Source organism: Talpa occidentalis, unplaced genomic scaffold (genome assembly GCF_014898055.3).
Source record: "Talpa occidentalis isolate TD23 unplaced genomic scaffold, MPIMG_talOcc4v2.1 talOcc4.7, whole genome shotgun sequence".
Lineage (NCBI taxonomy): Eukaryota > Metazoa > Chordata > Mammalia > Eulipotyphla > Talpidae > Talpa > Talpa occidentalis.
Window position 1 is genome coordinate 59362600 of NW_023605083.1, and position 22245 is coordinate 59384844.

Here is a 22245-nt window from a genome sequence, read left to right on the forward strand (position 1 = left end):
TTATCAGCTATCTTGATTGTTCAAGAGAAATTTTAAACACAAATTTTGTATAAAATTTCTTGACTTTTTTAAAGTTGACAATTCTTTTTACAAACAAAATACAGGTAGACCCAAGCTAATGCATCCAAAGGTTGGTTTCTGCCCTTGGATAGCGTTTTGATATCCAGTACGGGTACGATATCAGATGCTTGATATAACCAATATAAACTCCATACTTAGGGGGAAAACGGGTATTTAGTAGATAATTAAAATAGAATGTCCATGTAACATATTTCATTTGTTTTCTTCAAAATAAATGAAAGTACCTAGTGGGAAGATGAACAAAGAAAGAGAAGGAATAATGTAAAAATGTGTCCTCAGTGTGTACTGGAGTATAAAGGAAGAGATGGAAAATCTAGTGAGAGGCTCAGGAAAAATCAGAAAGCAGGAAAAAAAAAAAACATAATGGATTTCCAGTAGAGGCGAATGTAGACCTGAGTCCCTTCCCCTGGGCAACTGGGCAGAAGAGTAGTTTTTATTTAAGGGGAAGTATGGCACATGCGGTTGTCGAACTGAATTCAGTTCGCCTTGATGTGGCTGCATTTAATCACCCAATTTCACATAGGGAGTTGGAAGGTTGAGAGAAAAATGAAAGTGAGTGATGGGGACATGGGGGTTATCCGCAGAGGTCCGCTGTTTGAAGCCATGCATGCAAATCGGGCCATCAAACAGAAGGATACACAAGTGAGAAGGGAGGAGGGGCCCATATCTGGGGAAGAAGCATTTTGGGACAGGTGGAGAGTACAAAGTTCCAGCAAAATAAACTAAAAAAGATATTGGGGAAAGCAGAGAAAGACCCAAATCCCAAAGACCAAGAGAGGGGCGTTTGCAGAGAAGTCCTTCTCCTTCACTCCTTTTAAAAAAGATCATCCCCATGATACAGCTGCTGGGAAAAAAGGGAAACCTATAAGCTCTAAGACCAATAGGACAGAGATGACTTCCAGACTGGGCAGGAGTTGGTACCCAGGGAAAAGCTGAGAGTGAGTCTTGAAGAGAGTGTCTTTTTGGGTGGCTGATGGAGCTTTCATGTTGTGTTGTCACCAGAAGAACATTTTCCCATGACTGAGAGAAATAAAATTTCTTTTCATGGGAGAAGAAACAGATTTTGGCCCTGACTCTCCGAGGGCAACACAGGTCAAGAGGAATGGATTCATTATTTTCAACTTCGATCTTCCCACATTCCCAGTGCAAACGTTATTCCACACGCGCCACATGCAAAGCAGTTGATCACCTACATGATCTTAGGTTGCAACCATTCATCACCATCAATGTTACTTTTCTAAGAAAAATAAATTAAGGTCTCCTGGGGGAAGAAGGAAAATGAAGCAGGCCAAATCAGGAGTTTTGTGGACTTGAGATGTGAATTTTCAGAAACTCCCTTTTCCCCATTAATCCTTTTTTTTTTTCCTTTATCCATTATGTAGCATTATGTAGGATTAGTTCTTTGTAAATTTGGTTTTGTACTCATGAATTAAATTCTTGGCAACTGCTGTTCCTGCTGACTGGGTGCTTCTTTGTGTTCTTTGTAAGATCTATAACTCATTGCACCTGTTGCATTTGAATAGTCCTCTGCCGTCAAGACTGTGTGTGTTGTGTGTGTGTGTTTTCTTTAAAGCTTTCTACAACATGGGATGTGAAAGGAAGAACTCCAGGGGATGGGAGGCATATGCTGAACAGTGGACAGAGTTCTGAAGGCCAGATGTAGAATCTCTTTCCTTGGAGTTCTTTTTTGGAAAAGCACCAGCAGAAGTTGTAGGCAGCACAGTGGGCATTTGGTGCCCATTTGGGGTAAGTGGTTGTAAAAGATGAATTCTGGAGAACTTTCCAGTCCTCAGGAGCTACTATCTGTTTTAATCAGAGATCAGGAAAGGAATTTCATGATCTTCTAGTCAAAATAGCACAGTTTTGAATGGAATAAATCTAGGTCTGAGAAATAGGAGTAATTCACTCAAGATAACACAGCTAGTTAAGGAGAGATATAGAACTAAATCCACACCTCCTGATTCTGCTTCTCCCCAAATACACAGTCTTACTTTTTATCTTCTTTTGTTCTTTCAGATAAATACTAATTTGCTGGTTTGCAAAGACCCTGTAGAAAAGCTCTCTATTTTCATCATTTTATATTTCTGAAAAATTGCATCAGAATTTATGTCAAAAGGATGTTGTATTTTTTTCAATGAAATAGATTTTTTAATGGGAAAAAGAGAAAGTAGCCTAGTATATATATCTTAGTAGCTGAATAAACAGGTCTACAGAACAAGCATTTTTGGCTTTATATGTTATATATTATTTATAATGCAATCATTCAATTTATTAAAGATCGGACCATTAGTTTCATAATATAATACATTCTCTCCCTCTGTTTCCCATCCAGAGCTCTTTCTGAGATGGAAGTCAGCCAAATGGAATGCTAGCATCTTTCTTAGAAATTCTGTGAGGTTCCCCCTTTTGTATTTATCGCCAGTCCCCACTGTTACTAACCACCCCACTATACTTTCCCTACCATGTATGACTCCACCTACAAGTTATCCATCAGCTATTGGGCCTCCAGAAAGATGAGTCTAGTCTTAGGGATGAGAATGCCTTCTCACATCACTGGAAAGGGGTGGCTGCAAATGGACTGTCTGGCTGCAAATGGACTAAATCCTGTGTCAACAGAAACATCAGCAGAGAACTGAACACGGAAAATCCCCAGCCATGACCTTCAGTGGAGAGGCAAAGTATGTAGATGTTTCAAGGTCTCGACTCATTTGTGATGCCAGTTAAGGGATTGTTTTACCTGGAGGGACTCTAAAAGGCTAACTGGAATATTCATCTGAAAATTCATTTGTCACAAACTATCACGCCATTGCAGAGATAAAGCAGGATCTTGGGAGGCTGAGAATGCAGAGAGTGTGCTTTGATAGAAGAGGAGACAGACCAGGGTAAACATCATCTGAAGCTGGAACTTTGCGATGTGCAAGTAGAAAAGGTTGGCTGAAAACGGACGTCAGCCACTTCACTCTTAGACCCGGCATGGTCTGTCTCTGTCTGGACACTCCTCACATGTCTTCAGAGAGATGAGCTCCAGTGCATCCCGCTACAGCCTCCCAGGGGAAGTGGGCTGCTCTCGTATTCCAAGCTTCTGTTTCAGTTTTCACTCACCTGTCTAGACGGGCTCCATTTTTGCAGTCTGGGGAAATGTAGATGGTTGCCCTGCTAAAAGTAGAAATTTATGGTAAATTTAATTTCTGACTTTGTAGATTGCTCTATCCCAAGTCCTGTTGTATCCCCATCAATGAACCATAAGCCTAAAGAAAGAGAAAAATCACTGAATGTTTTACAGCTTCCAATTCCTAGGCTGCCATCCAGACACTAACACCTTCTAATTTGGATGGAGGACTCAGTAGGTGGCAGGCCCCTGTGGTATCACCATGCACTCTGCGTGCTCCACCGAGACCTGCCTAAGCACGCACACACACATACTGTGTGTCAGCCACCCCGCTTACACGCAGTATGTACACTACTACATGACCCCACGATTGCACAGAAATATATAGACACATAATTCATCCCAGAAAGCAGGTGCAACTTCCAAGTGAAGAAACTTGAGGCACAGAGAGGTCACATGAGCCAGCAGGGTGAGTGAGTGGCAGAGCTGGGGCCAGCCACTCTGGCTCTGGTGTCCATTGTTTCATTGTACTTTTGCTATGCCCGCCGGTGCTGGGCACCACCCTGCATGTTCCAGTCTCTGAGATGGAAAAGATGCCACTATTCTTGAGGAGTTCATGGTCTGATGGAGGAGAGAGACACTGAATTACAGGGAGGTGGTGGCTGAGCTGGGTCCTAATGATGATTTGAATTGTGTCCCTTGGAGGATTCCAGGAGAAAGTATTCCACCCCCACAAGCAGTGTGTACAAAGCCAAGGAATAGCAGTGACAGCATGGGGGGTCACAGGATGAGTCACTGCAAGGAGTTGTTGAAGTTGGGACAGGGAGGAGCAGGAGGAAGCCAGGTGGCCTGGCAGAGCAATGGGTTGAAGAGCCTTGAGTGCCGGGATAAACCATTTGTGATTTCATCTTATGAGAACTGCACAGCTGGTGAAGGCTGGAAAGCAGGAGATTAAGATGTGGTGTATGGTCTAGAACTTTCTTTGTGAGACTGGACAGGAGAGGGCGAGAATGTAGTTTGGAGAACTAGTTAGGATGCTCTTGTAAGAGCCCATGCCAGAGACTCCTAGAAACCAGATCTACCTGTTCTCTCAAATAATCTTAAAACCTTCAGTGCTTTCTGTTGCCCTTGGGATAAAATTTGAACTTTGTGAGATATTGTATGATCTGACATATGTGTCTTTAAGGTCCTAGTCTCACCACCTAAGCCACCCACCCTATATTCCAGCCAATCACAGAGAGTCAAATGCTTCCTCCCCTGGTGTTTCCTGAATGGAATTCAAAGCATCTAGGGTGGGAGGTACTATAATGTCCATTTCACAGATGATGAAACTGAAGCTCAGAACATAGTTGTCCAAATCAGCTCTCTTAGCAAAGCTGGTAGACAGAATGGAAATCCAGGCACTATGAGCTGCACAGGAGCTTTACAATGGGATTAACTGTGTCATTTGCTTCTGGCAGAAAACTACTTAACCTCGCTGCAGGCCATGCTTCTCATCTGTAAAATGGGTCTATTAAGGCCTTCATCCCAGCCCTCTCTCTTCCTATTAGGAAGAAACAAAGAAGGCAAATGCAAAAGCATCCTGTGCTCTCTTATTTTAAGGGAACATTGTTCAACACAACCTGCTTTCACCTATGCATGCCAATGAAAAACAGGATAAAACAGACGGATGAAAATGACTCAGCCAAGCCTCTGTAGTAAAGGGGTCAACCTTTAACAACACAGTGTCATAATTTTAAAAAATGCACTGCAGTCATTTCTCATTTATGTCTTCTAAACCCATTTACACATCTCTATGGGCAAATATAAAATATTAGTGAACTACAAGGATAAGAACCTGAAAGACTTCATTATCAATTAAATCACCTGCGGTCACAGTTAAGCTCTAAAAAAAAAAATGCTGATTGAAGTTTTGTAGCTTTCATTTCTTCTCTATATAGACCCTGCCTCAAGAACGTCTAGTCCCCCTAAAAGTTACTGCCCAAATCATGAAAGTTCAAAACACAGGAGGTCAGATCCACCACCCATAAATCAGAAGATTACATCCAAAGCCTTTGGGAATTAAATATTTAGTCCATGTTTGGTGGTGGTGGTGGAAGGGATTCTATCTCAAGACAAATCTTTTTCAAGAAGCCGTGCTTGATAAAGGACAAGCTCTCCCACACGGCCTGCCTAGTGCACATTATGTTACAACCAACACTTGGCATTCATCAGACTCACTCCAACATTTTATTGCATTCTAGTTGGCCTCCTTGGTACTGAATTGAAAATCATCACATCTTCGTTATCTAAATAAACACATGCTACTGCTCATCTGAGTGGGCAAGGCAGAGCGGCCCACCTGAGAGCAGCTTCCTTTCTGTTCCACACCTGCATTGCAATGCATCTCCCCTTATGATTTTTATTTAGGTTTTATTTAAAATCACTGGTGTTTTCTCCATCCAAGCAAATTTCTCTGTCTTGTCACAGCTATAATCTAATTCTGATCATTCCAAATATACTGCCAGGATATTTTGCTTAACAGGACATCAGACACGCCGTAAATATTTTTATTTATATTAATTCAATAATTTATTCATTAAATCAGAAAACACTATTGAACACTTATTCTGTGTTCCCCTCTATGTTAGAACTTGGGAGTTGATGAGATAGACATGGTCCCTGCTATGAAAATGCTCACTCACAGCCTCAGAAAGTCAGGCAAATAATGTAATCCATCTGAGTACAATATGGAAGGGGTAGTACAAGTGTGTGCAGAGCACTGGAAAACAGAGAGGACATGGGATTTGCCTGGAGAGGTATGATGGAGGCCTTCATAAAGAAGGCACTTGAAGGCTGTACAACACATCTCTGGACTGGAGTATGAGAGATGGGCTTTCCAGAGGGAGCAACATGGTAGAAAGGAATAGAGAACAGGTAGCAGCTACTGTGAATGGGCCAGTGTGACGGGAGTTATTGTACGTGAGCAAGAAGAACTCTTAGACAGGAGCTTGGCAATTGAGGTCAGGTTCAGATTATAAAAGCCCTTGAATGTGTCCTCCAAAGACATCTGAGTCTGTCCAGCAATCAGTGGAACGATGGAAAGATTTCCTTGAAAATGATTCGGATTATAGAGTTCACATAGGGTTCCAGGACAGAAGCAGTTTACTGAAGGCACAACAAACATTTAGATACTCACCAAGATCCAGAAGAGAAGTCTGATATAGAGAGATAGAAATGGATTCAAGAGATCTTTTTGGATGAGAACAGTCAGCATTTGCTGGCAAGGGGAATATGTACTTATTTGTGTTCAGTATAAATATTTTGAGTTTACAAAAGCCCATTAGCCCCTTAAATGCTTAAGTAAAAACTCATAAACCAATAAATAGACCCTCCAAGATTACAAATAAATAACATTATGGTGCTAGCGGAAACAGCTCTTCTAGACTGAGTCAGCGGAGGTTGGGATGACTCTCTGGCACCGTCTCTTGGTAGTTGGCTGGACATTAGATAGACAAGTGCCTTTTCCTCTCTGAGTATCTCATGTATCCCTAATGGAGGAACTGACCAGAATGACTGATCTTCAAGGCCTCCTGCAGCCCTCACAAGCTGTGAGTCAAGCCCTTGTGAGAAGGGGCCCTAGCCCTGGCCTTTCCCAAGCTGAGTCACCTCTGAGGCAGAGGTTATTCTGGGGTTGACCAGCAAATGTGAGTCCGGTCATGGCAATAGTGCCACAGAGTCTATTCTCAGAATTTGGAGACCAGCAGGTCTAATCTAAGGGTGGGGCAAATGTCAGGGGCAGCTCCAAACATCCTCTCCCTGAAATGTTCAGCGGGCCCGGGTCCAGCAGTTCCACCTGAGATTCCTCAAAAGAAAGAGGTCTCTCACCTGGGCATTGTGGTCTCTAGCTTTGAGTCTGTTTTTCCTGCTGTCCGTTCCCACAGCCAGTTATCCTGCTGACGTTGTTCCAAAGCTGCTCACAGAACGACATTGCCACAAGAATGCAGGGATCGCAGAAGGCTTTCCCCACTTTCTTCTCCCTGACCTCTCTCCGGAATCCACTTATGATGAGAGCCTAAGTGCTTAGGGCACTCCCTTGTGCCCTAAGGGGTTGAGGGTGCCACCTCTGCCAAATTCCAGTCACCTAGCACTTAGTGAGCCCCTGCTGTATGCTGCCCAGCACTCTGCTTCATACAGCCGCCCCAGGAAGTGGCTGGATGTGACAATGCTATCTTAATATGAGGTTTGGTGAAGGAAAGGCGCTCATCAGAGGCTGAACTTCTAAGACATACCTAACCAGGATTCAAACTGAGATCTGGCAGGTTTCCAGTCTGCAGCATCCTCCTTCCTGTGACCTGAGTTAAGTTCTAAATAACATGGCACCCGGATGGTCTCACTCATAGCAGGAATCTAGAAAACTTAAATAAGGGACCAGGAAAACGAATAACTATAAGAAAGTGAAAATCAAAATCAACAAAAAACTACGAACCAGAGACACTTTTAAGGGGGCGGGGGTGGGAGAGGAGAGATTGGTGTCAGAATGGGGGGGCTGCAATTGTATGGGGAATATAAAAATAAAATTTATTATTAAAAAAAAAAATAACATGGCACCCAAGTGCCAACTATCTGCAAACTCTCTAAGCATGTCTATAGCTGGTGTCTGTGAAACCCACAGAAGGCACAGTCAAGGTGACTTCAGAACAAGATACCAAAAGAGGGAGAGACATCATAATTCACCTAACCAAGGGCACTAACGTTAGACATCCAGCTTTCTTCCAATTTTGCCCAATTAAATTGTGATTTACTACTAGCAGTCAGTATCCCATAGTGATTAAAATGAAGAAATCCTGTGGATCAGACTACCCCTCGTTGAATCCCCTTTTTTATGTAGTAGCCAAGTAAACTTGACCAAATTACTGAGGATCTTTAAAGCCCAGTTTGCTGTGTATAAATGGGAATGAGAGTAATACTCACCTCACAGCATTGTTATGAGGAGCAAATAAGATGATGCATGTAAAGCACTTAACAGAGTCTAGCATATGGTGTGAGCTCGATAAATCCCAGCCATTATTATTATCGTAATGTCTTTGTGCATAAATCTATCTACAACTCTGATTGTTTTCTTAGGATAGATTCCAATGAGTAAAATCACTGTATCAAAGGATCACTCTTCATACATAGGGCTTAATTATCTTCTAGAAATTTTAGAACGATTTATATGCCCAACAGAAGTGCCTGCAGGAGTAAATGCAGCAGCCGTCAGAGGGATGGACTCAAAAGATATATCAAATGCAGATGATGATAATACAGTTAAAAGTGTTTGAACATCCTGCAGTTCTCACACATGAGCACATAAACTTTTTTTTTTTTATGCTGCTTCGGTTATGGGAATAATCAAGGTGCAGGCTGATCCCCCCAATGACCTTTGATTTAAATGTTAGACAAAATAAGTTCAGTTGCAAGCTCTGGCACATACTAGCTGTGAGATTTTGAGCTAATTTATTTTCCTCTCTCTGTCTGGGTTTCTTCAACAGTTTTTATTTTTAAGTAGCAATTACATCTGGGCAGTTATCTTCCTCTCATATTTGTTGTAACTACATATGCAGAATAAATGTGATTCCCTCTAATGGAAATAGTTGTCAATATTTTGGTACATTTTTCTACAAATGCATTGCATTTAAGAACAATTTTTACTTTATTATTACATAGACATTTCATATGCCAGTATCAAAAGGAGTGGGATATGTGATCCCAAATTTTGCTGTATGATCACAGTTAAGTAATTTGACCCTTTTTTGCCTGTCCTCAACAATGAGAGCCTTGGTCCAGATTATCCCCAACACCTACGTTTCTAGCATCTTGCCTTTCCATATAGCAATGTTTCTCTGTCTTGGCCATGCTGACACTTTGATAACTCTCTCGTCTTGAGGAGGGGTGGTTTTCCTGAGGACATTTAGCAGGATTCCTGACCTCTACTACCCAAGGTGTGACCATTAAAAAAGGTCTCCAGGGTCTCTCTGGTGGCGCAGGGGTTAAAGTCTCAGTGCTATCAAGCTATCACCAGCTGCTGTGACATGAGTTCAATCCCCTGCCGGTTGCTGACCCACATGGCACAGCACATCCCCTCAGTAGTGTATTTCAATAGATCCGGCTGTTCTGCTTCCCACTCTGTCTCTGGTGAAGTCTCTCACTCCCATCCCCCCACATACACACCTCTGGCCTACACCCAAGTTCTGGTATGCATAAATAAATAAAAATAAATCTTTATTTAAAAAAAATAAGGTCTCCAGACATTGCCCAATTCCCCTAAGGGTCCAAAGCAGAGCCTATTGAGAACCACTTGTCATATACTTAAAGAGTTTCAGACACTGGGTATTAATGAGCTAGACTAGAGGGTTTGTCATATCCTTTCTATCTTGAAGTCCTAAAGGTGAGTAATGCTACAACCAATTTGATCTCAAGCCCACCCATACACCACATATTTGAGAGGCTTTGTCATCTCTAGTGTCTGTTCTACCTGTGGAATCTCATGGAAGTGATTGGCTCTGTTGTCTCTACCTTTGTTAGAAGTGTCAGGTGAAATAACCTAACCAGAGCATTAGCGTCCAACTGACCCAGTCACCAGTCAGGTCTCTTTGGGCAAATTCTTTAACTTTTCATATATTTTGTTCACATGTCAAATGTGGCACCCTGTCTGAAAAATTTGGGTAGGACTTAATACAATAAATGTGGATGAGCTTGGTACCAAGGGGGAGGCAAAGGAAGTGGAGGATGAGGAGAGGGGGCTTGATGGAGAGAGGAGGGGAGATCCCAGAGGGAAGCTCTTGCTTTCATATTTCCCTACAGAAATTGGTCTCACTCTGTCACTTCCCAGTCATAGCCTCAGGGTTTGGACTGGGGTTTCTTTTGATTTAGGAGTTTCCAACCAGAATCAAGGAGCAGCTCAAGACGAATGGGGTGGACAAAAGATCCAGTAAGCAGTCACAGGAATGCACTGGAGCAAAAGGGTGACTTTGGTTCCAGCTGAAAATGTCAGCAGAGTGCAGAGAGAAAGGAATCTGTTTAGCAGGTGTGTTTGGAATCTGGCAGAGCGCACTGGGCCAGGGCCAGGACCACTGAGCTGGTCTGAATGCCTTCTATGTTGCCTGGCTGGGAGTGAGACCCAGGAGTTAAAGGAGAGAAGGTCTCGGGTAAACAGGCCATGGCCAGACAGTGGCTAGGATTTTTCCTCAGGCCTCCCATTTCTCTTGCAGAACACCAAGAGGCCAGCAATAGGCATGTGGCCTGAGTCCGCGGCCTTCAGCCACCCTCTTCCACATCACCTGATCTGAAAGGAGTGCCCAAAATAGCTCAGAATCTGGGTCTGCCTGGGAGAGACATAAAGATCCATTTACATGGGAAGGTGGCTGCTCCGAATACCCACAGCCGACCCATCTATGCTAATGGCTCCATCTCCCTCAAATCTGGGATTTATATAACTGGCTCCTACACTCTGTCGTTGCCAGCAGAAATGCCTGCATTATCTTAATTCCAGAATGTAAATTATTCCAATTTTGAGGCCATCATTTTAAATCTGTCAAAGTCAATATTTTTAACAGCCCAGAAAAAAAATTACAACTGGAAAATGTCTAAACAAGTTGTGCTTGAGGTCTTGAGACAACTTCTGGCAAAAATCTGTGCTGAGATGGAGAAATAACCCACAATGATTCCACGACTAGAGAAAAACATCAATTTGTCCCGTTACCAATTTGTCCACAGGAGAGTCTGCTTGCATCGATCACTTTCAATCTGTTCCCTTCCATTTATGGATTAATCATTTGTCTTTTGCTTCTAAGATATCTTTTCTTCAGAAGTTAATTCCTAAAAGAATGACATTAATTCTTGGTCATGAAGAGAACAGAGAAGAGGGTGCCCTCACCTCCACCCTTTCCAAGTTTTTGTCTTGCTTCTATTTTCATTCACTTCATCCATTATTCTCTGAAAGCTACTGCATGCCAGGCAGAGCCCCAGGGATGCCAGCACAGGTGAGAACGTCCTCAAGGTGAGCGAAATGTTTCAAACCAACTACCTTGCGCTGGGTCAGAAAAGAAAAGGTAGTTCCTTTTTGTATTTGCACATCCATTTCCATCATCTCTACCTTATTCGCTCACCGGGACAGAAGTCTGAGATGGAAGGAAGTGAGCTTGCAAGGAGGTAAATGTGCCAAGTGGTGTCATATTTATGGCTCAGTTTGGGGCAGAAGCAACTCATTAACACCAGCCAGGTTGCAAGAATATGGCACTACCCAAGCATGCACCTCCGCTCACCATTCCCCACAGGCAGCAGGCTCAGAGTGGTTCTCTTGGGAAAGCACTGGAAAAATCTCTGTTATGGGCCCATCTCCTATTCAGAGGCTAGAAAACACCCCATTCCTGTAGCTCTGAAGCAGGATTAATTGATTGGTCTCATATGAACCTAAAAGCCGTTAAGAGCAAGGAGGATGAAAAGCAATTCCAATTGCTTTATTACCATTTTCTAGTAAAGTACCAGTTTAGTCCTCAGCCCTACTGCGAAGCAGCGGGTTTCCAGATATTGACTGTGCTGGCATGTGCTCCGAGAAGAGAGGAAATGCCTGGGTCTGAAAAGCAGAAACATCTGCTCAGATCTCTGGCAGGCCTGTTGCTAGAGCCACGGTGGGGGCTGGTGGTCCCCTCCAGGTGGTGTCCCTGCAAGCAGGAGATGGGGAAAGCACTCCCAATAGGGGAATTTCAGGCTGTGGGTGGGGGTTCTTTTCTCTCTCTTTTTTTAAAGACCTCATTCACTTGATGTGGGGATAGGGGAGAGATTATAAATGGTTTTATAAGGCAGTCTATAGACTGTCTAATTGAGGACAGCCAAGATGATGATAGTAGTTATGCTAATAATAATTGCCATCATGTAGTGCTTGTATCTGCCAGACACTGCACACTTTACGGATCTTAACTCACATAAATCTCAAACAACACTAGCGGGCAGGAACTACTATAATTGACTTTTTAACAGATGAGGAAACTGAGGCACATAGGTTAAGTAACTTGCTCAAGTTCACCAGGTAGTAAGAGTAGATTTAAACCCAGCAAGTCTAACTGCTGGGTTTAAGAGGATTAGGAGTCCCTGCTCATAATCATTACCTATGGTACTAATTACTGCACTGTGCTAGATACTGTCACACGCACTTTTTTCTTTGATTCTTAGAGGAATACTCTGAGTTGGATGTTACTGTCTCCAATTTTCAAATGAGCAAACTGCAGCTGCACATTATGAAGTGATTTGTTCAAAGTCACGAGGATAAGAAATATCAGAGTCTGGATTAACCCCAGGTCAAACTTTCTACAACAACCTGGTCCTTCTCCATGATCCCAAAGCTTGGACTGCAATTGGTTGCTCTATAGGGATCTAGCCCAGAATGTCAATAACAAATCAATCAGTAATAGCAATGATAATAGTAGTAGTAGTTATCATCTCTCCCCTGCAATTGGATAAACCTCCCCCAGACAGGAGTTTAATCCTGACAGACTCCTCCAAGTCAGTATTTTCTTTATTATCCCTGTAAATCTAAGAGAAACTGAGGTTCAGAGATAGGAAGTGACTTAACCTTAACAAGGTCACGCACGTGGTGAATGATTTCACTTAAATAGAGGCCCCAGTTGTTTTGGTTCCTAAGCATAAGCACATCGTGATTGTCCCTTTTTCTTAAAACAAAATAATAGAAAAAGAAATTTTAAGGGGCCTCCCCTGGTGGCGCAGCGGTTGAGCGCTGGGCTGAGAAGCTGCCCGCAGCCTCTGCAGCGCTGGTTCGATCCCCAGCTGCCTGCGAGGGTCCCACATGGCGTGCAGACCTCTCCTGCCATGCCCGCTGCTCCCCTCAGCAGTGTATTTCGGTCCACCTGCCTGTTCTGTTCCCTGATCTGGCTCTTGTGAATTCTCTCACCCTCCCACGCTTCTGACTGTACCCAGTGCTTATATAAATAAATCTTAAAAAAAAAAGAAAAGAAAAAAATTTTAAGGACAGGAAGAGGAAAAAGAGCAAAAGAAATTGAAAGGCTAACATTTGACATCTTTTCAGTGCCCTAGAGAACTCACATGTAACAAAAATCTTTGCTATACATCTGTAGGACACAAAGTCCATGTGAATCAGAATTGTTAGCTTTTTCTCCACTTTTGTATTCCCAGCAACTATTGCAATGCCAATAGACACTTGTTGAATGGATGACTGAATTTATTTGGGGTTGTCAAAGTACTATCTTGAGTAAACTTGAGTGATTTGCAGTGGAAGAGTTTTGTGATACTTCTAAGAACAAATCCAATACTAGACTACAACTAATCCAAAATATTAAGAGGTCTTTAATCCAGTAAGATAACCACAAATGTGCCCATTGCACCTAATTATTTATCTACAAGAAGAGAATCCCTGATAGGGGATTCGTACCCAGTATATATATAAATCATTCCTACAATTTTTTTTTTTAAGATCTTATTTATTTTTGTGCTAAAAAAAAACTGGAGTGCAGGCCAGAGGTGGTGAGAGGATTCACCAGAGACAGAGCGGGGACCCACTGAAATACACTGCTAAGGAGAGCAGCAGGTGAGACAGGAGAGGTCTGCTGTGCCATGAGGGTCAGCTCCCTAGCTGGGGATCAAACTCAGGTAGTGATGCACTGAGACTTAACCCGTAGGTCACCAGCGAGGCCCCTAAACTATACACGTCAAAATGGCTAAAATGGTTTTATGTTATATGTATTTATCACATAGAAAATCTGAAACCAAGATGAGAAGACTTGCCCAGGATCACACAGTGAGCTTGTGACAGGCACAACCTACACTCGAATTTACAGCTTCCTGAAGCCCCGTCTACTGCTATTTTTATCTTGGCTTTAAACTAAAATAAGACTTACAGAGCATTTGCAAATACAGTTAAATATCATGTAGATTTAACAAAAGGAACCAAACTCCTCATTTATTGTTTTTCCTCCAGATTGCCTAAGTAAAAAACAACCAAAACTCACAACCAAAATATATTATTGGTGGTGGTGATGGCAATGATAATAATGACAAGCTGCAGTCTGAGCCAGAATGAATTTAACTCAGCTCCCTGAATCCTCTACACTAACTGTAAAAATATTCCAGGTCCCTTACTCAATAAGTTTAGCCTTTATTTTTACTTTTTACCTTGATAAAAGGAACTAACAGAAACAGTTAATCAGAAATCTACTAACCTCACAATTACTTGTGGTTTTGTTTTTCCCATCCTTTATAGCACTATCTTCCTAAAATGGGGAAATTAAAAAGCTCCCTGGAGTCATTTAAAATTTCAGGCTGCAGCTAGTTCCTTCTCTAGCCCCTCTTCTCTTCCCACTGTCAGACTGACGCTTTTAGGCAACTGTAGAAACTCTTTACATCATGCTAAAACCTGTCCTCCAAAGGCAAAGAAGACATTACATGGGCCATTTGTCATTGTTCTCTGCCCACTCAGTCAGGGTCTATTTCTCTTAGTCAAGGCTTGGGAAAGAGAAAAGTACAAGAAACACACCAAGATTTGTAGGCTAGCATTGCAACTGACTTCGATCAGATCTTTAAATGAACATATTCTTCCACCCCATACCCTACCCTAGTAAGTGCTTTCAGCAACACCCTTGCTGTATAAGTGATTGGTCTTCTTATTAATGTCCAGAGTCATCAGAAATCCCAACTGTGACATGGTTTCAAAAAATGTGAATATTATAATTCCCAATACATTGCACTTTCAGTCTCCACAACAACAAAACCCTCAAGATGTAGCCTCATGAGTAAAGTGAATTTTAATTGGTTCATTTTTCAACAGCAACCTAAATATGGTTACTGATTTCTCTTAAACTGTGTTTAAATGTTTGGAATAACAGAATTGTGCCCCACCCGCTTTCCGCTTAGTCTCCTCAAACCTTTTGTCCATTAAGAATATATGTCAACTATGAAGAAGATTTATTCTATCAAAGTTCAAACTTTGAAAAAAAAAAAAAACCACCTTGATTTCATTTTTTTTAAAGTTCAAGGTTTTTTACTGAAATTTAAAAGGAAAAGAAAGGTTTCTATGTCATATAATTCCAACTGGCTATTAATCACCTTTGTCCCAAAAATGTGTACTCTTCTGCCCTTCCAAAGCAGTGAAGTACAAAGACTTCAAAATCCCTCCTGACTGTCGGGACATTTCAACCCTCTGCTTTGTTTATGGCTGTGAGGAACATGGGCTTTTAATTTAAGCTTTCCTAATTCAGATCTGTATTATTTCCATTGTTGTTGAACAATTACATAATCCATATTTGTGCTAACAGATGGGAGGAATACCATCTACACAAGGTACCTGTTGATTCTACTTGCTATATTCCCTGAGATCATAATCCTTGTCTGCTCCAAATATAAAGAGGCTCATGGATATTTAATTCACCACACTCCTTACTGAGATTATACCTGAACTACAAGTTCACATTTATACCACTTTGCTTTTATGGAACACGTCCATTAGTATGTATTTTTGCTAATTGAAAGAAATCCAAGAGGATTTGCACTTTTATGAGAAAAGGCAAAAATGAACATAGTGGTCAGTATCAGTTTTGCAGTGATCAATCTAGAGTCACTGTGTACCCAAGTAGCAAGAGTAGCCCTGCCAAGCTCCTTCCCAGGAACTACTTTGTACAGGCTGTGTATGTATCTGTCATCCCTGCTTTTATTATATATTAATGTTATTTAAGGTTTTATTTGTTACTTGGTATGATTTGGTAAGCTACTGTTTGGATTGGGGAACTCTCAAAATTTTTTCCATAAAAATTAATTGTAAGTGTTTCTTTCCTTTGTACCATTTTAGCTTATGAAAGATTTCATAAGAAGGTTCTTCTCTCAGTTTGTGGGGGGAACCTGCCGTTTTTCTCCAGTTGCTAATTTCTCCAGAAGAAAACACAACTCACAGTAAATTCTCACTTCATAGTCTAGATAGTTCACGGTCACTCTCAGACCTTTCTCCCTGACCCAGATTCCGTAGCAAAATATTTATCCTCCAGACAATTTCAAGTAATGTGTGAGTTGACTAAAATATATACTTAAGTAATATTTGGCAAGCACTTCACAGCTTATAGAGCACTTAAAAAAATTAGACTTGTATTTTGTTTTTTTCTAAAATACATTAATTTTTTTCAATGGAATGACAAAACTTAAGAATTCCTCATAATCTCACAACTCACATGACCCTTCTTATTTCTTAAACAAAAATAACGCTTCTATCATGTATAATGACAGATAGCAGACCAGTGATTATCTGGTGCCCCAAGTGGGAATATTAACTGTGAATGGTAACAAGAAACTTTCTGTGGGTAATAATAGTATTTTTTTCAGCTTTGTTGAGATGCAATTGACATATAAAACTGTGTACATTTAGTATTTAAGGTGTATGGTTTTATATATATGCATATGTTATGAAATTATTACCACCGTAAGGTTGACACGTCTGTCAGTCACATATCTGACATTTTTTGTGTGTGTTGAGAACTACCCTTCCAGCAATTTTGGGGTCTGCAGTTTAGTGTTGCCAATGAAACTCACATGCTGTCCATCCTCAGGACTTAATTCATTTCATAATTGGAAATTTTTCTTCTTTGGCTACCTTCACCCATTTTTCTACCTTCCCATATCCAGAAACTACCAATTTCTATGAGTTAAGGCTTTTTTAGATTCCACCCATAAGTGAAATAATACAGTGTTTGTTTATCTCACTTAGCATAATGCCTTCCATGTTCATCCACTTTGTTGCAATTGGCAGAATTTCCTTTAACAAAGATGATCCTTGATTGTGGTGGCCACGTGACTTTATTTGTTTATCAAACATCATTACCCTATACACTCACGATGAGTGCATTCTATTTCATGTAAATTATACCTCAGTTAAGTACATTAAACTTTTGTAAATAGTGACATATTAATTAGGAAATTTTTAAAAATGATCATTTAAGTATACTGGATTGATTTTACTTTGTCCCTTCCTATAACTTCACCAAAATGGGAGTAAAGGAACAGATTAAAGACATCCAAAGACAAGGAAAATAAATGTTCAGATGGTGAGAATTTTAATAGCTTTAAGAACTTAGCACAGCAGAGTAAGTTACAGACTCAGTGCCTACAGATGGATGAAAAAAAAAAAATCATGAGAAGTTATTAGGCAATTTCCCCTGCAGAAACCCTGGAGGGTCAGTAAGGGAAGCTTAGAACTTGGAGAGAGGACTGAAATATAAAAATGAAAGAGGGATTAGCTGAAAATCTGTATGGAGAGCAATGAGATCAGAGCACCCCCTCCTCCCCTGCAGCTTTTCCTTCACTTTAAGCCATCAGATAAACTACCCCCCTCTTTACCCTCCTCAGTAGTACAGAGGTTTAATTCAAGGAAACCCCCGATTCAGAGGCATCAGGCCAACTGGAAAGCAAGGGTGGGGTGCAAGACTGAAACAGGCCATTTACTAGTAAGTTGACCTACTGAACTGCAGTCCTCAAAGGTCAGTAATCTAAGAAGTTCAAAGCAGGTGTTCTGAAGACATATCTCTGGAATAATTAAATTATTCTAGAGAAAAAAACGTGTACACATATCCAGGGATTCATCAATGATGAATTTGTCTTGGTTCTTGATCTTAATAGACTGAATATGCACTCTCTCAACACACTCTCATACACACAGAGAGAGACAGAGAGAGAGAGACAGAGAGAGACAGAGAGAGAGAGAGAAAGAGAATTTCTAGATAACAACTCAATTTCAAATAAGAGCAGAGATTGAACGATGTTTAGATATTTTTAAAATACCACTAAGCAATTTTTTAAGTTGAAATAAATATTTTAAAAAGAAACTGGGAGGAAACAGAAACTTAAGAAATCTTTTAAAAGAAACATTCAATATCTTTAAAGCAATAAGAGATGATATTGCAGTCATAAAATAAGAAATGGGTGCTATAAGAAAGAATTAATCAGAGAACAAAAGAGAGCTCTCAGATATTTAAAATGTATTCATCTAAGTTCATCAGAAGTATTGAAAGAGTGAAAATCTCACAGGTAAAAAGCAAAGTAAGCAAGCAAACAGACAAAAAGACAGAGATAAGGAAGATCAACCAGGAGAAACAATATCACAGTAAAAAAATAAGAAAAAGAAACTACCAAAGAAATAAAGGATACAGTCTTGAAATCAAAGGGTCCATATGTGCCCAGGACAAAAACTGAAATAGATTCACATAGATGTAAATCATGTAATTTCAAGATGCCAGAGATAAAAAAAAAAAAAATGCTACCAGAAACAAAAGGTAGGTTATCAACAAGAAATAGATGGTAGCATGCGTTAGGTTTTTCAGCATTAACAGTGATTTCTAGTCAATGAAGCATGGCCTTGGTATTTGTGATTTTTTTTCACCTAGAATTTTAGGTGAAATGAAACTAAATAATCACTCAGGTTAGAAAGAAATGTAGGATTTTTTTTTTTAATTTATTTATTTGTTTGTTTGTTTGTTTTGTTTATACAAGCACTGGGTACAGTCAGAAGCACGGGAGGGTGAGAGAATTCACCAGAGCCAGAGCGGGGAGCAGAGCAGGCAGAAGGACCAAAGTACACTGCTGAGGGGAGCAGCGGGCGGCAGGAGAGGTCTGCGCGCCATGTGGGACCCTCCTCCGGTGGCCGGGGAGCAGCCGGGGATCGAACCGGCGCCGCAGAGGCCGCGGGCAGCTTCGCAACCCAGCGCTCAACCGCTGCGCCACCGGGGAGGCCCAAGAAATGTAGGATATTTTTTATATATTCAAAGTCTCAAAAGATTTTACCTCTTAAACTTGTCTTCAAAAGCTACTAAATGGTATTGTTCAGTAAAATGAAGACTAATTATAATAAAGTAAAAATCTAAATCAATAAGCAACTATAAACCAAAGATACACTAAGGGGGGGGGAGGAGGGATTATGGTCAAAATAAGGGGGGTGGGAATTGTATGGGGACTATGACCAAGATGAAAATGCATACATTGTGCAATAATGAAAAATGATATAAAAAATATATAAAATAAAAAGAATAAAATAAAAAGAATAAAAGAGAGGGAAAAATTTTATGATGTTCACCTGGTCTAGGAAAAAACCCATCTAGATTAAATAAAAAGTATTGAGAATTGTAAGAAACAACTCCCCAGGAGGGAAAAAGAATTAAAAATTCCATCTTATGTATTTAAGCACTTGGAAAAATTACTTCGGGGTGTTTGACATATGATTTTGGTGTGTTTAGAAAAAAAACTTTAGTGTATTAAGTAAATAGAGAACTAAATAAAAATTTAGCTAATTATTAACCATGGGAAAAACAAAAAGGCGATGATAAAGAATCTATACTACTTGGCTAGGTAATGAAATATTTAAGTTGTTATGACAAAGTTACCTTATCTAGAGATTAGGTTAAAATTGCTATGTAATTATGAGAAGCTAGAAGATTGGAAAAGAAAGGAATGGGTTGTTATAGGAAAAAGAGAAATCCTCAAATAACAAAATGGAAATCTAATTTAAAAAATAAAACTAGAAGCATATTATTTAGATATTTGAAGACAAATATCAAAAGAAACACATAAAAGTTTAAAGTAACTCTCTAAAGAGTTGACTGGGGAGGCAAATAAAAAGCCTTGGAGCAAGGAAATTTTATATAATCTCTTAGTACTGCCCTCTATTCAAGCTGTGTCTGTCACACATGAAATTTCACACATGAAATTTTTAATAGAATTGAGAAGCAGTCTTCTGCTTTAATGTTATAAATAACATTACAAAGCACTTTTGCATTTATTATTTCGTTTGGTTCTCACAGGAGTCTACTGGCATAGAATCTACTTTAGCCCTGCCTTATAGATGTGGAAATTGAGAATCAGAGAAATGAGGTAAGTAGAGAAAAGCCTACTATAATAGTACTATTGTAAGTCCTTATCTTTTCCTTCATCAGAAGATTACAGAAAATATTGAATATGTGTCTATTTACAACTCTGCTTCACTCTAAAAAGGTACCTAAGGTATCTTATAAAGATGAATACAGCATTGCCAGCAAAATTAAGTTAAACATAAATTATTTTAGAATAGATAACTAGATTCAAGGGTAAAGTTTACCAAATGCAGGCCAACAAATCCTATATGTCACAATAGGAATGAAACAAAAATTTGCCTCTGAGCTTCCTAGTAACCAATGCTAAGAAAGAATCAAGACTGACAAGTTAGAAGATTCACTGTGTCCACAAGGTAATATCAAATCAGATATTATAAAAACCAGGAAGAACTTTCACCCACTAATCTTTATAATGAAGAAAAGACATAATGTAATGAGCCATAGCCTCAGCAGTGATTTCAAAATAAGCTAGTAACAAGTAGAATCTGTACCCTTCACTGTTCATCAATTTCATCACACCAAACAAAGTTAGATTAAATATAAAAGGAACTAGAGGAGGGCCATCAAAATTATGAGACTTATATATAAGGAAAACTTTAATGCAGGTGTCACGTTGCCATTAGCCATGTATACTACACATATACCATGTGCATTCATGCACACACACACACATATGACAGTTCAAAAGAGTTTTGCAATAACTCAACTTCCTAGTGCACTCATCAAAGGAAATGAACTACAAAATATACATAATTAGCAATTTATACTACTTTTTGTATAAGATTATTTACAATAAATGAGTTTAAGATTGATTTATCTATCCAAAATTGTTACTGATTTTATAAGAGGACACTGGTTTTGGAAGGGTAGATTGACAAGTATTCTTTCTGTTTGAGATGTTTGTCTCTTAAATCTATTCCTGGTTCACTATAATAAAGCTATCTCTTCTGTTAAATATTGACTCTAGGTGAGGAAACTTTAAGTTACCTCTTCCTCTCTCCACCTCAATTATACCTCAAGGTGGAAGGCTGTTCCAGTTCTGTGACATTTCAGTGGGCCACAGAACCAAGAAGTGCTGATTTAGCTGAGTCAAGTTGAAGGGTGTGTATGCAAAATGAAAATTCTGTAGCTGATCATCTGTCAGGTCTATCAGCTGGCCATTAGGTCTCTCCTGTACTCTTCTGGTGTCCTCTGAATGAATAATGGGAATTCCAGGCTGTTGACACCCCAGGAGGACATTCACATTCATAGCTGCCATCCTTTAAGGTGACAAAATTTCCTTAGTTTTTAACACATTAATACCTTGCTGAGCTCTATGCACAAAGGAGAAAAACACCTCACTCAAGTGCACCTACTGGTGACAAGACCCAGTGCTCTCTCTCTTATTTTGATCAGTTTGCTCAAAGCCATGCCTACCCTTTCCTTCATTGACCTCATTCCTGCAAATAAATTCAGGCTCCATGGGTTTGTATGACTCTGTTATCTATATAGCCTCTGTGTCCTCAGGACAAACCAGTCAGTAGAAACAATAGTTGAAACAATAGTTCAGTGAATCTGACTCTACTTGTTCTTTTAACGCTTTGAGGACTCTAGCATTATCCTCATCATTTTTCCATTGATTCCCTGGAGTCCCGTAAGGGGGTATCTCACATGTACTCACTTCTTCTGTCTTGGTTCCTACCATATACCTTGTCTTCCCTTCCCGGTCCAGAACACCCCCCTATTGTCCATTACCTTCAGTGCTGATAAAGGTACCCCACGTTGTGACTAGGGAACACTGCTGAAATACCCCCCATGGATGCACCCAAAATGCAGCTCTGGAGTTGCCAAATTAATACTTCATTTCCACAAGTTTTCAATGTGCTTAAGTCAACCTAGTCCTGCGCAGAAGTGGAGGGAAGTCCTGTAAGTCACATTGTAATTAGAAGAATTATAGTAACTATAGTAAAGTCATCTTTATTCTTATATGCCACTCCCTCCTCTGATTTCGGATACCTGTTAACAGAGGGAGAATTCTGAATGGCAGATACCAGGAGTAAAAGGAGGTGGGTCCCTCCTTATTTGTAAATTCCAAGGCTTTGGTAGTGGAATAAACATGTGTAGCTTTAAAATGAGTTCTTCATTCTTCAAGGAAATAGAATACTGTTGAAATTCATATGGAAC

At 40.2% G+C, this 22245-nt stretch overlaps 1 long non-coding RNA gene across 2 annotated transcripts in view; it reads right to left on the reverse strand.

Annotated features, from left to right (window-relative positions):
- Nucleotides 1–22245, reverse strand: part of LOC119231132 (uncharacterized) — a 76057-nt gene that overhangs the window by 35072 nt on the left and 18740 nt on the right. For both annotated transcript variants that reach the window (XR_005121872.2, XR_008549571.1), the window contains exons 2-3: nt 10914–11029; nt 3184–3237 (exon numbers count right to left, since the gene is read on the reverse strand). This is a non-coding gene — a long non-coding RNA (uncharacterized LOC119231132). The remainder of the gene's footprint in view (nt 1–3183; nt 3238–10913; nt 11030–22245) is intronic.